The sequence below is a fragment of the Narcine bancroftii genome, chromosome 4, assembly GCF_036971445.1.
Source record: "Narcine bancroftii isolate sNarBan1 chromosome 4, sNarBan1.hap1, whole genome shotgun sequence".
NCBI lineage: Eukaryota > Metazoa > Chordata > Chondrichthyes > Torpediniformes > Narcinidae > Narcine > Narcine bancroftii.
The window spans coordinates 297009387-297026535 of NC_091472.1; the positions used below are offsets into that span (position 1 = coordinate 297009387).

Sequence of the window (17149 nt, forward strand, 5' to 3'; positions counted from 1 at the left end):
AAGTTTAGTATTCAGTACCACCTTCCTGAGGAAAAGGTAGAGCTTGTGACTAGGGTGACAGAGATCCTTCATGATGTTGGCTACCTCCTTGAGGCAGTGCCTCACATGGATGTCTTCCAAAAGATGGATTGCAGTTTTCTCCATTTATAGGCAGTTGAATTACAAAACTAGGCCATGATACAGTCAGTGTACTTCCCACAGCACACTTGTACAAGTCTGAGAGAGCACTCAACAACATGCCAAATCTTAAGACTTCTTAGAATGTAAATTTCTATTCAAGTAGAATTACCCTTAGCTAGGATAGTCTGCTTCAGTGTTTGATAAAGCAGTTCTGTGATTGATCTTATCACTGTATGATTTAGTTAGGTTAACATTTCAAAGTGGTTAAAATAGCACATTTTTAGGCAATTGCTTTACCCTTCAGGTTCCGCTACCAAACTGAGAAGCAGAGACACAATGTACTTTGAATGTTGTTCTGAGAATTGGTAGTTTACACTGAAGCAGAATATCCCAGTGATCTTTACCATGAGTAGCTCAACACCACACTGTCCCAGATCACCACCATGTGTATTTTGTCACATCCATGACCTTTCAAGAATCCAAAAAGCATACCACACAACATTCAGGACCACACTGGTGAAACATTTCAGTCAAGGTGCATCCATTCAAATTCACTTCCCTTCTAAGTTATTTCTGGTTTTATGCAAACTTACTGCAAAATATTTTTTAAAAGATTTTGTGTTTTTTTTTTAAAAATCAGGAATACATTCCCCTTCCAAATAGTGGAATTCCCTCTGTAGGACGGCTACTTCAAAGTATACAATTTTGTAGAATGTTAAAGACTTCCATTTCGCAATATTTTCCCATCATTTTCAGAACTTCAAAACGCATCACAAACTAGTTAAGTACTTCAGGTCAGTTTTTGTGAGTTTTCCCAGATCCCCATGCCAGTAGAAACCAATGAGACTAATATTTTTACCCCAAAAAACATCAGTTATTTTAATTGCACTAAATTCAGATGATCTCAAAGGCTAACCAATACAAATGTTCTGGGAAACATCCTCAAAATTTAAGACTACGGCACAACCGTCATTAAATAATGAAATGGCAAATTAGAATTAAGAAACAAACTGTGGAGGGAAAGGAATGGTCGACATTTCTGGTCGAGACACAGCATCAGGACGAAGTGGGTAGAGGGAAGAAAGCCAGTTTAGAGATGAAGGAGAGGAGAGAGCAAGGGGCTGGTAAGGCTCAGCTGGATCTAGGTGAGTTGGGGGTGGGGGTGATGAGATGAAGTCAGGAGGGTGGGAGGAAATGAGGGTGACGGGGAAGCTTAGAGGCAGAAGCAAATGAGCAAAAGGTTGCACGTCCTTGCAATTCCCTCTTCACGCCTAAATGACCTGCCTATTCCTGCCCTTCTCTGTTGCCGTGGTGAGGCCAAATGCGATCTAGAAGACAACATCTCATCCTCCATGTAGGTAAACTACAACCCAAATGAAAGATTTTTCCAGTTTCAAGTAACGTGCATTACCACTATTCCCTTCCTACTCCTACCAGCCTACTGTCATCCCTTCTCCCCATATTCAACATTTCCATCCACCCCACCCAGTTACTTAGATTTGTTTACCTGCCCCCTTCCCCCCACTACTGGTTTCAGCCGCTTATCACCCACACACCAATCCACCTGGGTGTCTTTTCCCTTGGCTAACCTTTCCTATCCGCTCTCTTTTGGATGCTTCTAGTGTTCCCCCCACCCCCCCCCCCAAACTATATCTACCATTTAACCACCAGCCTCTGTCTCTAAACCAGTGGTTCTCAGAGAAAGATGTGAGTGGGGAAAAAAGTTGAAAACCACTGCTCTAAACACTCCACTTCCCCTCCCCTACCTGCCTACAACCCCCCAGCTTCACCGCTTTGTACTGGCCATCTTTCCTCCACACTTTCAGTCCTAATGCAGGGCTCAATACAAATACTCACCATCCCTTTGCCTTAATAGATTCTGTCATGCTGATTTCCTCCAACAGTTTATTTTTGCTTCCAATTCTATAACTTTTAGTCCATTGCCTACAAATCAGAATAATCTTGGATCCATCCAATTCAACAGATAAGCCCATTTTACACATTAAGTTGGCTGTTCAGTGACCCGGGATTGGAACGGGGGTTTGGCTTTTCACATTTGACCACTCCTAACTGGGACACTGCACGCATTCACACTTGCAAGGAGCCATCCCCGGGGTTAGGGCTGTTCTACCTTCTACTAGTGACTTCTTAACGCATCGAGCGATGGTGGACCTACCCTAAACCCCGATCAATGTATTATGATCTTATATTTGAGCAAAATGAATCGTGCCTAATTAGAACATAATTAAGCTTCATGTACAGCACAGTATGAGCCCTTCAGCCCCTGTTGTTGTGGCAACCTATATAAACCTTTATAAGGGACCATGGGAAAATGCTAGCAATAAAGTGCAATAGCAGACAATTTTTAAACAGGGTGGGAGAGTTGGAAGTGCTTTAGCGCACAATATATACAGTGTGGGAATGTCGGTAGCTTCTTCCCATGGTCTTTATAAATTGTGCGTTATATTGCTACCAACTTTCCCCCACTTTTGAAAAATTGTCTGCTGCTCCTATTTACATCCTCTCTCCTGCTGCGACTTTCCCACGGCAAAGTTTATACCTTCATTTTAACCTTTTCTTCCTTCACGTTCCTGCACTCGTTAAAAACTAGGTTCATTTCAATCCCACAATGCATTTACCAGTGTCACACTTGCCTGATCTCAATGCCAGCATCTGCAGACGCCAGGGATTTTACCAGGGGTCAAGGCTGTCAATCCCCGGTGTGAGATGACATCATTTGACGCTGGCGTTGAGAAGATTTTCCTTTCACACTTGCCATTTTAAAAGGCCGATTGGCCGTTAATTCCTGGGATCACTTGCAAGTGTAAAAGGAGCTATAGATGCACGTGCAGACAACACGGTTTGCGAATGGGTCTTTGAGATGAATAAAAATATTAGAAACATTGAATCACACACAAAAATGTACATACCTCTTAAATAAGCGTAAGAAACCATGACACTATGTTTTAACTACAGTTCAGAAATGAGTCTGCTGAAAGTTGAAGGTAGCATTACAAACACATCACGTAACCGTGATTACTGAAAATAATACTCTGTTGTAGGGACTCCTTCAAAAAGCTTTTCAATTTGCTTGTTCTGAATGTGAAAAGGTGCATTCATCAGGTTGGGTAAGTGAACTTGATATCCCCTCCAGCACTCAGATCCTTTTTCATTTCCAGAAATCTAAAATGATCACCCAGTGAAGTTTTTTTAGGCATTTCAAGAAATTTAAAGGCAAGCTTCAAGTGCTAACTGGGAAAATTACTCCATGCACATCAACCTCAGGAGGACAGGATTGAACAATTTGCATGAAAATCTGTTTCCACAGAAAAATAGATTTCTACATTTCCGATGACCCAAGCCATTTTTTCCTTTAACTTTAGAAAATGAGTGCCAATTAGTTATTGAGCAGACAATGAATGTCTCGTCAATATATAATTCAACTCCTGCACTTAGTTAGCTCGTCCAGATTTCATTTAAACAAAACAACCATTTAAAAAAGTTAACATTTTCAGATGGTATCAGCAGCGATCTTAATTCAAGGTCTCAATGTTCTAGTACCATTACGGAAAATTATGCAAAATTCCAACTACTTGCAATTATCAGAGAAATGCGGTCATGCATTTTGGGGTGGGGAGGAGGGCAGGAGCAGCCGGTGGTGGTGGTGGTGGGGGGGGGGGGGAGGTGGGAGAAACAATTTTATCAATTGCCTGATGCTGCTAAGTGGGACAGATGAAGTGAAAATTCCTTACAGGGTCAGCAAATCCATTACAAAAAAAAAATGTGAACAGTTTTTTGGGCCTAAAAATTAACTACATAATCTTCCCACCCCTCAATACTACTCAGTTAATAGATGCTTTCAAATTGCCTTGTAAAATGGGGTAAACTGGACAAATTGCCCAGTTAGCACCCAACTCACAAGGCAGCTTGAAGGGGTCCGACCCAGTCAGCATTGTCCAAAGTCAACCAGGACCCTGCTCTACATCAGAAGTAGTCAGGGAACCCAGTTAAACTCACCCCGGACACATTAACCGGTGGCCTGAACAGCAAAATGGCCAATCCAGTTATTTCTGTGTTGTCAGTGCTTACGCACTGGCATCACAGGGAAACCCCGGCTGAAGTGTCTGCGGTGATCGGGGGAGAGAGGGGTCGCTGCCAGAGCCCGGGGTGAAGAAGTTGGGGGGGGGGGGGGTGTGAGAGGTCACTGCCATGGGGGAGGGGGGGGAGAGAGAGAAAGGCCGATGTTATGGGGGATGTCAGAGGGGTCGCTTCCATAGGGGAGAGAAGAGAGGGGTCGGCTGCCGCGAGGGCAGAAGGGTTGACTTCCTTTGGTTGGGGGGAGCGCAGTTGACGGTTGGAGGGATCCTGACAGCTGGTGGGGGAGGGGGAGACTAGTTTGCGTGATGCATCACTTACCATGTCATTTACTGGGGCGATCCTTCCTCAGCTTAAAAGGTGCCGGAGGCACTTTTGACTCACTAATCATACCTGGGTCCCAGGAGGGCTACCCGGATGCTGCAGCTTAAAAGCACCAATGAAAATTGGCTTTACCTGGAATGAAGTGCAATAACAAATCTTTTCTTATTTTGTATCACAGCAATGATTTTTAGACTGCACGGTCAGGAAAAGTCGCTGAAATTTTTAACCTAATTACTGCCCATGTGGTCGTTCACACTGGGCACCTCTTTAGACTCCAAGTACCTGAGTGTAACAGCCTCAGTGGTTGGACATGCAGTAGAGTGGATGACCAACAATGAATTTTTCTGGTACGATTTCCTCCAAAAAGTTGTAGGGTCCTGCAGGATAAATCACGGTGCAGGAATTGACTCAATACTCCTGCACATTCTTTTTTAGACTGCCCGTGTAACGGTAAAATTCCTTGATTGTGCCGTCACACACTTGCAGTCTAAAAATCCTAATGGTAATTGAACAGGTACTTCCCAGAGAGAACACAGAACATTATAACACAGTACAGATCCTTCAGCCCACAATGTACCAACTTATGTAAACCTATACAATAATCTAAACCTTCACTACCTCACACCTATAACCCTCTATTTTTCTTGTATCCATGAGCCTCCTGCAATTGGTTAGGGAGGAAGTCCAGGGAATACGACCCAGTCCTCATCGAGGGCTCAGTAGTGGAGAAGGTCAAGAACGTCAAATTCCTGGGTGTCAACACTTCCGAGGATCTGTCCTGAAGCCTCTGTGCTGATACAATCACAAAGAAGGGTCACCAGCGGAGTATGTCACCAAAGACTCTCTTAAACCTCTACAGGTATACCATGGAGAGCATTCTGGCTGGTGGCATCACTGCCTGGTAGGGAGCCGTCAACTCTCAGGTCAAGAATAAACTCCAGAGGGTTGTTAACTCGGCCTGCGACATCATAGGCATCAGACTTCACTCCATAGAGGACATCTACATGAGGCAGTATCTTAGAAAGGCAGCCTCTATCCTCAAATACCCCCGCCACCCAAGCCATGTCTTCTTCACTCTGTTACCATCGGGGAAAAGGTACAGGAGCCTAAAGACGAGCACTCAATGGCACAAGGACAGCTTCTTCCCCACTGCCATTAGGTTTCTGAATAATCGATGAACCAAAGACACTGCCTGACTTTTCATGCTCTCTTATTGTTATTATATTACTATTTCTTTATAGTAATGTTGTAAGATGGTTATAATATCTAGGTTGGCACAACGATGCTACCACAGAACACTGAATTTCGTGACAATAAAATCCTGATTCTGATTCTAAGAATCTTTGAAATGTACCGAAAATGATTTAACTATACACATCTGTCATAATTTCTATCAGCTGTGCATGGATGATGCTATTCCCCCAGGACATTAGGGAAATTGATACCCAGCAGTAATCATTGTCGAGCACTTCCCACACCACTCTATTATACCAAGGAAAAGATGTGTTGGAATCCTTGTAACTCCCATAATAGCCTGTGATCCTTTGCATCTCCGGCACCATCTTCCATTCTCTAACCTGGCCACCACAGATCAATGATTCACTCACGCATCAACCATTTGAGAAAGGGGAAATGATCATTCGAAGTGGGATTTCACTGAAGGCCACCCCACTGCCTCATACACAGCCTCTTGCCCTCCAACTGATGTCCCAAGCTCCCCCATTACCACTTCAACTGCAGTAAAAAAAAAAGGGGAAAGCAATTTAAAAAAAGTCTTGTAACTCTTCTCCAAGAAAGTCAAAACTAAGAAGTTCAATCAATGAAAATCACCATGTAGAAAGAGAGAGGCTTTCAGAAAAACATGTCCAGTCAGTTGTTAGTGCGTTTCCAAGGAAGGTGATGCTACATCTTCAGAGACAAGTAAATAACCATTTAAAATAGAAAATAGTACATTGTTCCTGAACAAAAGCAGCTCCATGGAATTGGTCTGGACTGCTTCAGTGAAGGGGTGACACGCACATGATGATCCAAATGGCCTCCTCCTAAGCTGTTTCTTATAATCGTCCCACATAACCAAAAGTTCTGTTTTCAATCTGTTTGTGATTACTAAACCAGTGTGAATTGAAAACAAATATTCACATTGTGACAGGAAATATCCCCATTTCTACAGTTTCAATAAAATGGGGTAAGAGTGAATCTTCTTTCCAATCCTCACTTCCCACATCCAGACTTCAGTCCAACACACAAAATTGGTGGAGAAGCTCAAAGAGGTCAAGCAGCATCCCCAGGAAGTCAAAGGCAGTCGATGACCGAGGCCTGAGCCAGATTTCCATTGAGCTCTCATTTGTGAGTTGATAGTCCTTCATCTTGCCACTTCAACACAACAGTTTCTGCCACACAAAACTCCTAGCAAGAAGTCGATTGATATTTCAAGCAGATTGAGAAGTTAACACCTGCTTTTGTAAGTCAAATTTCTTTACCCAATCACTTCCAGATTGTATTTCAAGTTCATATCCAACTGAAGGGTTAGAGGCTCTGATGAGATCAGGCACGTGGAATTGTTTTTAAGCTCACATCCATCATGTTTCACAAAACCATATTAGCATTAAAGGCCAAACCTCAGCAGTTTGGTGATGCTGCTTTTTAGTCAGTCAGACAGCTACCTCAAACTCCAAACTGGCTCAAACTTATGAACTGAATCTACTCCAACAGAATTTAACACTCTTGGTGCATAGTTCACTTGTATTTTTTTTTTATTCGAGATTTACTCAAAGCACAAAATAATTCCAATGCCCAGGCAAATACACTAATTGCATGAAGCACTGGCCACTATTCAATGGAAACATTCAGCAGTAAAACTTGAATAGATCAGATGAGCTGAAATCTATACATGATCTCAATTTCAACTGAAATTTCAAACAAAAAATGACCAGGAATGGAGTGTGGGGATTGTTGGTTGAAGTAAAAGAGCTTCCACTCACCAGGGCTGCCTCGGGCTTTGTGCTAAACTTATGAATGTGATAGTGAGAGAGAAAGAGAGAGAGAGAATGCATGTGAGTACAAGTGTGCGTATGAGCGAGTGTGCGTGAGTGTGTGTAACTCCGATTATCCAAAATATTCAGTTACCCAAAATTTGTTGGACCCAGAAGTGACTTCTGTTTGGCTCCAAAAAAATGTTTTGGGTAACTGAGGATTTCAGGAAAAAAATCCTAATTTATCCGAAAATTTTAAGATTAATGATGATATCCAAAACAATCAGAAATCCTCAGTTATCCAAGATTATTTTGGGAGCCGAATTAATGTCACAGGTTGAAAAAATGCTGGAATTTTGGAAAAACCTTGGAGTAGAATTTTGAGTTTTTTAGTGTTGGATTTATCTTATTTTGTAGAGGGTGAGAATTAAACAATATTTCATGCTTAAAAAGCCTTCCCTTGCGCTTGTTGTTTAAACATTGTAACGTGTGATTTGCTGATGCTACTTGGCTGATTTTGTTTTAAAACGACCAGATATCCAAAAATATCATTCTTCCGAAATATTCTGGTTTGTATTACTGGTAGAACAGTCAGTGGGAGAGCAAGAATCATGGGATGTGGAAAAACTGGGTGATATCAGATGCCTTAATGCAGTAGAAACAGTGGTTTTGCGGTTTCAGAAAATTAAACAGACAGCACACCCTAGTAGGAACCAGAATAGGACCTAGCCCTGTTGTCGGTGAGAGGAGTTGAGAACATTAATGGGGAGAAAGGGAGTTAAAGTTCAGGCACGACTTGATGAGAGTACAGATTCTTTTGAAACTGATTGGTAACTTGGATCTTTAATTCAAAACATTAGTAACATTCCAGAAATAGAATCGGATTTGAACAGTGTGACAATAGGTAATGAAGCAGACAGTGTTTAATTTTAAACCTCTGATTTTATTTCTTACTCTTAAGCTATAACCTTAACTCTTAAACTATCCTTAACACTAAATCTATCCCCAGTTATGCACTGGTGTCTAGTGTGTGTCGTGCATGTGTGCTATACCCTAAACATTACAGTGCAGGCCACGCCACCATCTACAAAATTACTTCAGTGTTGAAGTGCAGGCCTTTGAAATTTGATGCCCAGAATTAATGTTGAACTGATGGGAAGACTGAAGTTGTGGCCTGCTACAGACTCACGAATTCTCCTTGCGTTGCCTTTGAAGAATTGTCCATCCACACGAGCTGTGGTCATAACACTCCCGGTCCTTTTATAGGCAAGGCTCAAACTGGGCGACCTCCATGAAGCTTCCAAGACCCTGGGGCCGGTCTCTCCGTGACCCTCACTGTTGGTCACAATCAAAATGAAGCATTTTGCTTCCCAAAAAGACCCTCCTGGCACAGGTCAATCCACCGAAAAAGCCCATTCATTCACAGAGCATGCTTTGCTCCAGAAAAATGGCTGGCTACAAGAGCTGCTTCAAAAATCTGCTTTCTCTTCAGCAGTCAGAATGGTTCTGCCTTTGCAAAAACCACAATCTCTTTGCAAATGTATCGAATTCTGGAACCGACTGTGACAAACCTTCCCTCACATCTTCCAATGCATCGAATTGTCGCTGGGCTGTGACTTATGCTTGTGTGAAATATTAAATGTTAACTGTCCCTCCTGATAATACTATCCCTTAGTGACAATCCCATTTTACTTAAACGGGAGCTCGTAATAACAGAGAGTGATGTGGATTTTTTACTGCCCTGAATGGGAAGCAATTCAGAGATTGGCAACATAAACAGCAAATATTTGGTTCTCACGAAAACCGGCCATTAAAATCACTCTGGAGAAAATATGGAAACAATGAATTTTTACAACTCTTTTCCACAATGCATCAACACAACGGTTTCTGATAAAACGCGCAGCTGTTAGATATAACTAACAAAAAAGAGAAAAAAAATCCTGCTAATGTGGTCATTTTTCGTGATCTAGATGCTGCAGAAAATGCTAGTGTTTATTCTCTATCCTTGTGAAAGTGGCAAGTGACCTTCCTGAATCTCTTCAGGATTGCTGATGGAGAGAAATTTCAAGATTTAAACCCAGTGACCTCAAAGTGCAAGTGTTTTCAAGTCTGGATGATGTGCAATTCAGGGGGGAATCTGCAGGTGGCGACATGTTACGATTATAGATGCCCATGTTCTAGCTGTTGGTGGAGCTGAGGGTCATGGAGCTGCATTCAGGTTGCTGGAGATGCAGAGAATTTAGGGTGGTGATGGGGTACCAATCCAGCAACTGCTTTACCCTGGAGGATGCCAAGAGCTAGTGGAGCTACACTCATTCTCAAGTACATGGAAAGTATTTCACCATGCTTCTGACCTGGGCTTTGTAGATTAATGGCAAGCCCTCCAGTGTGAGCAGGTGAGACAATTGCTGGAGGATATCTAGCCTCTGCTCTATATCGTAACCAGTACATTTGTACGACTGGTTTAGATCTCTTCCCAGTCAATGGTAACCTCCCCAGGGGAGAGCAAATTTAAATTCCTGGAGTCTCTATTACAGAGGACCATTTGCTGGACTCATCATACTGATGCCGTACTGAAGAAAGCACCTCAGCACCTTCACTTCTTCAGGAATTTGCAGAGGTTCAGTATGTCGTGGAAAACCTGGGCAAACTTCTACAGATGTGCCATGGTATGTGGGCTGAAGGGCTGCATCACAGCCTAGAATGGGGGTACCTATCCCTGAGCGGAAAGCCCTGCACAAGAGAGTGGGCACAACCCAGTGCATCACAGGCAAAACTCTCTCCTCTGAGGAAATCTACATGCAACAATCATCAAGGATCCACAGCACCCAGGACATGCTCTGTTCTTGCTGCTGCCATAACAGAACTAGGTGCCACAGGATTCATACCAGCAGGTTCAGGAACAGCTGCTTCCCCTCCACTATCAGACTCCAAAACAACAAACTCAATCAGAGACTCATTCAAGGACTCTTACTTTCTGCATTATTCATTACGGAACATTTATTCTTTCTGTATTTGCAGTTTGTTTACATCTTTCTCCTTGAGTGGCTTACAGTTATCGATAAAGTTAAAATTCTGCCTGGCCTGCAAGAAAAAGAAACTCAAGATTTTATATGATGTAATTAACTTACCTGGAGAATAAATCTGAACTTTAAAGGATAATTAGTGGTGCTAAACTACTGTAACACCAAAAAAAACTAACTGTAATAAGCAATGCCCGATGAAGCCTCACTTCATCTTCCTCCCATTCTCCAGATGTGCCTGTGCATCATTTTTTCAAATTTTTTTTTCATGTCTTTTCTGCCTCCAACTGGTAGTTGCTAAAGCAATTGCTGTATTAAGAATTCTGGTCTGCACCTTGTCATAGATATTTTCTCTGTCCACTCCTCAACAAAGAAAACCATATGGCCATCTCAAGTTTTCAATTCTGACGAGGCACTGGATGCCAAATGATATTGAAATTACAACTGTTGGAATGGCATCAATGGTTTTGATACCAATTCTTTTTTAAGTTGCATTCAAACACAAATGCACTGGCAGAAATGCATTTGTTGTTACTGGATCAGCCTTGCACAAAGGAAAACAAGAAGGTTCAGAGCATGGCTGTGACAGGAGAATAGCTCCATGGTGGGGGAAGAGAGATTGACTGTAACAATGCTGTAACCTGCTATCATCAACCAATGTGATTTTGCTCAATCAGGTCCTGAGATCAGTGAGAGGAGCAGAGATAAATGATAACAGAGTTAACCAACAGGTTGGAGTTTTTGCCGGCATTTTCAACCTCTTGCTACAACTTTCAAAGGTCCACAACTGCTTCAAAATGATGTCCATTATAGTGTCCTGTCTCAACAACCATCAGCTAGAGGCAATTGGTATCTACCATGACGTGCTTTGAGAGGTTTGTTTATGGAGCATATCAACTCCCATCTCAGGAAGTATCCAGACCAACTTCAATTTGCTCATCACAACAGGCCATCCCCCTGGCCCTCCACTCTGTTCTTGAGCCTCCCCCTACTATAATTATCCAGAACCACAAAGCACCTCTCTGCACTATTGTAACACCACTTCTATTTTATTTGTATTATGGTATCTATTATCTGACTTTTGTATTTGCTTTCTTTTTAATCAATTGTATATTTCAAAGTACAAGTGAAGTCATGAAACCCAAAAAACACTCCAAAAAAATAGGGATCAGCTTGTATGCCAAAATGTACAATATTTTGGTGTTTTTTTTTTACTGTGCACCTGCTTAGCTGTACAAGTAATTATTTTAAATCTTTTGAAATGTCGACATAAAGCCCAGTTACAGGCCCTTTTGGCACACAAGCCCCTGCTACCCATTGACCTACAACCCCCAGTTCGTTTTGAACAGTGGGAGGAAACCGGAGCACCCAGTGGAAACCCACATAGACACTGGGGGAACGTACAAACTCCTTATCGACAGTGCCGGATTCTAATCCCGGCGCTGTCACCGCATTGTGCCGACCACAACGCCAACCCGGCTGCCCTTCTTGGTGGCATATGTGCAATTTGTATGACAATTAACTCTATCATAAACAAAAGTGACTGCAATTCCAAATTGTAAGAAATGCTGAATCTCTTTGTGGACAGCCAATTGATATGGAGTGCAATATTTATTTTGGCTCAGACACTAATAATAATGTGAACTCCTACACTATTCTTCAATGGTATCTTCTATGTTTACTTGAGCAAGAAGGCAGGTCTTGATTGAGCATCTTATGCAAAATATTCCAGATCTGTCAAATGAATTACTGAACCAGAATGACGAAGTAGATCTGCTTGTACTCGAGCTGAATCTGGGTCCTGACCCAAAACAGAAAAACTCTGATGAGAACATGCCAGCAATGGATGCTCGTGTACATGCAAGTAGCCTAATGGCTGCAATTACAGGTTTTAAAACCAGAAATCTACTCTACAATGGTATCATGCCAATTTTTGAAATTAATGTTAATAATCATACAATTATCATCTATATTTGATTACGAGGAAAGTACATCTTTGCATTATTCAAAATGTTATCAGGAATCCGTGCAAATTATTCAGCAGAGTTCTGGCATCATTAATGCAACTACCCAGTGCAAAGGCCTAACTTTGTTGCAAGTAATTGACCAGTGTGGTCACACTAATCCATAGATCCAAGTCGGCCAGATCCCTGAAGTGGTTAAAAAGACAAAGAATTCTTTCCTTCAGAACCCAGAATAAAGAATACCCAGAATAAAGAATACAAAAGCAAAAGGTGATGCTAAAATGGTTTACACTAGTTAGACCAATGTTGGAAACATTCCAATGGAACCCTTAAGTATTGTGAAGATTTCTGACAATCATATCAAATCAAGTTTACCGCCATCTGATTGTACAACTTGATGAAACAACGTTCTCCGATCCTCTCTGCAAAACACGCAGACACCCAACCAGTCATAACACACATACAAAAACACATATGCAGGACAAGTATTCATCTATACAAGTAAACAAATAAATATTGTTTTGTGCATATGAGAGCCTCAGATGGTTAGGGTGAGCAGTTCCTTTGGTCGTTCAACATTCTCACTGCATGGGAAAAAGTTGCTCTTCAGCCTGGTGGTGCTGGCTCTGATCCTCCTGTATATCTTTTCTGACAGGACCAGCTGAAAGATGCTGATTGCAGGGTGGAAGGGGTCCTCAATGATTTTGCGCACCCTCCTCAAACAACGATTCTGGTCGATCACGTCAATTGTGTGGGGGGGGGGGTCCATTTCTCTGCAGCAACCATTCCACAATGGGACGCAGTGGCCAGGACACTCTCAATAGAGCTCCTATAGAAGATTGACATGATGGTGGCCAGTACCCTTGACCACTTCACTCTTATCAGGAAGTGCAGTCACTGTTGCACCTTCCTGACAAGTGAGGAGATGTTGAGCATCCTCAATTGGTCACTAGTTAAGTGAACTCCAAGGAAACTGGTTCTCTCCACTCTCTCTGCTACAGAGTTGGTGATGCGTAGTGACGGGTGGCCGTTCATGGACCTCCTGAAGTCCAAGATCTCCTCAATCGTATTAAAGAAAGCATGTGATTGTACCAGAGAGAAAATTTGCTTGAAAGTTGCCAAGACTGGATAGAGCAAATCACTAAGACCCACTACCAACTGATTCATCTAGATGTTGTGATACAAAAGATGCAACCTCTCAAATATCACAAACCAGGATGTACAGATTTAAAATGATTATAAACAGGGCTAGAGAGGAGATGAGAAAAATGGTTTTACCTGAAAGCTGGTACGGATCTGAAATTAACTGCTTTAAAAAGGTAGAGGAGGCAGAAAATCAGGTCTCTCACACTACAAAGGAATTGCATTCATTTGTATCCTGACTATCCACACCACAAATTCCCTTAACCCACTGAATTCCATGTTATAAGCAGAGATGACATTGAGAGGAAAGGGGAATGTGAAGAGATTAAGCTGCAGATCAGAGAAGCTACATAGTCTTGCTGGGCTGAAGAGCCTCTCCTGTGCTGCAGCTTTGTGAGTCCATGAGCTCACACAGTGAGTGAGGCAGAGAAGGGGTGGAGTGGAGATGAACATATCAATTAGGAACAGGAAGAGGGTATTTTGCCCCTCAATGCAGACCCTATTCAATAAGAACTGGTCTGACTCTAACCTCAACATCCCAGCCCTTCATATTCACCAGCATCTTTAATTTCTCCAACAGACCACAGAGCTCACTTGCTTCCAGAAAGCAGCCTTCATTCCAGAATTGAAGGAAAGCACAATAATTGGATAAGTGACCACCGACTCTGACATCCACCATCATGAATGCTTTGAGAGGCTAGTCATGGCTCATCAGCTCCAGCCTTGACCCACTTCAATATACGCACTGGCCAAGCAGATGTACAGCAGACGCCACCTCCCTAGCTTTTCACTCAGCCTGAGAAAGCTTGGACCCAAGGACACCACATTAGACTACCACTTGTAGACTCCAACTCTACCTTCAGGACCCAGTGTCCTCCTCTAAAACTGGATTGTGCTCGGTTCTGGTCACCTCACAACTGGAAAAATGTGGATGTTATAGAGAAAGTGCAAAGAACATTTACAAGGATGTTTCCCAAATTGGAGAGCAGGGCTTCCGAGGACAGATTGAGCGAATTTCTCTTTTCCCCTTGGAGCGATGGAGGATGAGGGGTGACCTGATCGAGGTGCACAAGATGATGAGACGCTTTTTCCCAGGGCTGAAATGTTGAACACGAGAGGACATAGTTTTAAGCTGCTTGGGAGTAGAACGGGGTGTGGGGAGATTTAAGTGGTAAGTTTTCCATGCAGAAACCAGCGGGTACATGGAATGAAGATGGAGTCAGGTACAACAGGATCTTTTAAGAGACTATTGGATAGGTACATGGAACTGAGAAAAATGGAGGGTAATGCAGTGAGGAAATCAGAGGCAGTTGTTAGAGTAGATTATTAGATCAGCACAACACTGTGGGCCGGAGGGCCTGCACTGTGCTGTAGATTTCTATGCATTCCTACGAGATATTTGGCAAAGTGACTCACCATTGTTATTCAAAAACTCAAGATTCTGGGGTAGACAAGGCTCATGCAAACAAAAAATGTATTTTGTCAAATTTTTAGCTTTAGTCATTCGATTCTGTGGCACAATGAAATTTGGATAGGACATCACTTCATGAATTGGGTTGGCAGTTACAGCCATGTCCCTCTCCCGTCTGAGGGCATGTGAACATATTTCTCAGAGCACCGCACAGCCACACTCTTCAGGAGAGCCATTTTCTTTGATATGCATGGCCTGTGGATAAGAAAGGATTTAGGAAGTAGGGACATCAAGAAAAGGGACAGGATTCAAGGAAAGGGGCTTCTGGAAGAAAGGTGGTGCAAGAGTTCAGAGAGAATGGGTTAAGCTTGGTGACATAGTGGAGCTGGAGCAAGGCTGATGGATTACTTTAATAAGCTTTCCACAGCCTCATGGTTGACTAGTGCAGCAGTTCTGATCTCGTCTTCGGACTGGAGAACACAGGGCAAAGGAAATATTCAGCTGTGACTGCCATGCAAATTGGCGCAGAGATGTCATATCCAAATATTACTGTCCCACAGAATGGAGCAATTAAAAATAAATATCGATAACATCTGTTCATGACCATATGGAAAAGTTGGATCTAAAGAGCAGATCCTCCCTAACCAATTTGACTGAGTTTTCTTGAGGTAAAAGTGCATTAATGAGGGATTGCAGTTGACATGGTTTAAATGCACTCCAGCAAGGACTTCAATCAAGATTCTTCAGGAGACAGAGGTCCATGGGCTCCAGGGCAAGTTGGATCCAAAATTGGCTTTGCAAAAGGAGAAGGTGATGGTAGAGGACTAGGGCTGTATATGTGATGCCTGTGTCTATTGATGTTCTACAGGAATCAGTGCTGGGACATTTTCTGTTTGTAATACAAGTGTATGGTGTAGCTGTGAATATAGGGGGAAAATAGTAATCTTGCAGATGATGTGAAGTTTGGTGAGATCGTTGACAGTGTGGAGGGTAGTCTGAGGCTATAGGGCCAAGAGCAGGACGATGCATAACGTATCAATCAGGCCTCTGGTCACCATACTGTATGAAAATGTGAGAGCACTAGACAGGATGCAGAGCAGATTCACCAACACGTTGTCTGGGATGGAGCATTTCAGTTATGAGATGCGGCCACGGAGACAAGCTCCACTTTCCCTGGAGAGATAGAGCTCAACCAGACCAAGATGTACAAAAGTAGCTGAGGAATAAACTGCAGGAATCTGTTCTACTTGAAGATAAACAGGAGTATCGAGGGGAATCTTTTTCATCCAGAGAATGGCAGGTACCAGGAATGCTCAACCATAATGGTGGAAGCAATTGTTGACACCATTTAAAAGGTGTCCAGACAAGCAACTGGATATAGACAGCTGCTGGCCAAGAGCTGGAAGATGGGATTAATGCAAACGATGTCCACTCGTCAACCTCTTTCCAGGGTGTATGACATTAATCCCCCATCCACAGGGTCCAATTCAAAAGATCTTTGTTTCATTTCACTTCTAAATAGGCATATTCTCATTTTACAAAACCGACCACAATCAATTTTCAACCTTGTTGTAATTAGTAAGCTACCACAGTTAATTTGTGGCAGAATCAGTCTGTCTGCAAGGTTGTCAATCAACATTCTGCCATAAAGGAGTCTTATCAAAAGTAATAAGTACAATTGTTACCTTGGTTTATGGATCATATATCAATAAAAAGCAACGAATGTGCACCCCATGTACGAGTTTCTTCTACCCAGCAAAACGGCTATGGTCATTATCATTAGTCTTCAGTCAGCATGCTGGCATTATGGACGTGTGCACAGCTGTAAATGGGAGCTTGGTAAGGCTGGGAGGAAATCCGTTATTTTTCAACTACCACAAAGCAAAAGTTCACGATTTTACAAGTGGTGGAATTCAAATCCAGGGGCAGAAAAGAAATCTCTTTTAGAGACCCTGAAAATATTCAACATTGAGCATGGGCCTGGATCTATTCAAGTTTTAAACCATGAAAATTCTGATATTAATCAGAACAAAAGGCCAAAAGTAACCTTCTCCATTCCACATTCCTAAACTTACCAAGATGTTGCATCTGGCATTT

General features: G+C 42.4%; 1 protein-coding gene across 3 annotated transcripts in view; it reads right to left on the reverse strand.

Annotated features, from left to right (window-relative positions):
* The window catches only part of fmnl2a (formin-like 2a), a 268529-nt gene that overhangs the window by 109351 nt on the left and 142029 nt on the right, over nucleotides 1-17149 (reverse strand). The gene's annotated exons all lie outside the window — the stretch shown is intronic.